A 1842-nucleotide genomic window follows, 5' to 3' on the forward strand; every position below is an offset into this window, starting at 1 on the left:
GGAATGCCATAAACTACCACAATGAAAACAAGGATTTTGTGGTTTGTATCTAACAGACTGACTCTTAACTCCTGATTTTGAAGATAAGGAGTTAATATTCTTTATCTTCCTGCAAAAAGAAGCCAGATGGTTAGAACTTCCACAGTTATGACATGCTTTCCTAGGAGCATCAGGAACAGATTTATAGTTATTGCTTTTATTCACACCTTCCTTTCCATTCCTGTTTTTCCTAGGTGATTTTACCTTGTTTGCATTCTTAACATCTTTCAGCTTATGCTTAAGCTGCTTCTTTGTCATTAAGCCTATGTTAACTTCAGCTGTCTTTTCCTGTTTTAGTTTGTCAGAAGCTAATTCCTTTTTAACTTCTGATTTCTTATTTTCAGATTTTTCAGTTACAAACTTAACAGGTTTTAACTTCGGCTTTTGCTTATCAACAGGCTTAATTTCTACAGTTCCTTTTTCATTTTTATTTTCTCCATAACCTAAGCCCTCTTTCCAGTTTCCACTGCTTAGCAAATTTTGAGTTGTTTTGCCAGAGTTAGTCCAAGTCCTAATAATCTCTCTCTCCTTTTCTAACTCAGTTTTTAGAGATTCATTCATTTTTAGCACTTCATCCCTAACATAAAAAGCATCATCTCTAGTCTTCTGAGTTTGATGGAACATGACTAACTCTTTTTCTAAGAAATCATTTCTTTTCCTAAAAGCAAGATTTTCAGAAGTTAATCTTTCACATGTTAAAGTTTGATCTCTATAACTAACAAACATGGTTTTAAGATATCTTCTCAACTCATTAATATCATCAGTATGAAAAGCATAAGTAGTCTGAGGTACCTTTGTTTCAGCAGCTTCAGAACTGCTTTCAGAACTTGATTTATCAGCATTTACCATCAATGCATAGTTCTCCTCACTTTCAGAGTCTGAGGTGTCTGTCCAGCTTTTCTGCTTTGTGACAAGAGCTTTGCCTTTGTCACTCTTGGTCTTCTTGCAATCAGGAGATATGTGGCCTTTCTCACCATAATTATAACATTTAATATTGGCGTAATCTCCTCTGTCAGACTTTCCTCCTCTTCCTTCAGATCTTCTGAAATTCTTCTTATCAGAACTTATGCCTTTCCTGGAAAACTTCTTTCCCTTCCTGAACTTCCTGTATGCAATCTTTGTGATTCCTTTCACCATAAGAGCACACAGCTTCATCATCTCCTCATCAGCATCAGTCTCAGGCAAGCTTTCAGAATCTGAGTCATCATCACTCTCAGAACTTGATGACTCAGTATCAGACTTTATGAAAAGAGCTTTACCCTTATCTTTCTTTGAGGAAGGTGCTTTGGGGGATTCCTCTTCAGCCTTGAGAGCAACTGTCCTTGACTTTCCTCCTTTCCTCTTGCTTCTTTGTTCCATCTCAAGTTCATGAGTCTTGAGCATTCCATAGATTTCATCAAGAGTTGTTTCATCAAGATTGTAGTTGTCTCTTATTGTTGTTGCCTTCAAATCCCAGCATTCAGGAAGAGCTAACAGGAATTTTAGGTTGGTATCTTCAAGATCATACTCTTTATCAACCAATGACAAATCATTCAAAAGTTTGACAAATCTATCATATAAATCATTCAATGACTCATTAGATTTTGAGTCAAAATGTTCATACTCTTGAGTGAGTATTGTCTTCCTGTTCTTCTTAACTGTTTCAGTTCCTTGACACCTTGTCTCCAGTGCATCCCATATCTCCTTGGCAGTCTTGCAGTTGATTACCCTGTTTGACATTACGTTATCAATGGCACTATGCAGTAAGTGTCGTACCTTGGCATCCTTAGCAATAGATGCTATATCTTCAGCAGTGTAATCACT

Source organism: Apium graveolens, chromosome 2 (assembly GCF_009905375.1).
Source record: "Apium graveolens cultivar Ventura chromosome 2, ASM990537v1, whole genome shotgun sequence".
NCBI lineage: Eukaryota > Viridiplantae > Streptophyta > Magnoliopsida > Apiales > Apiaceae > Apium > Apium graveolens.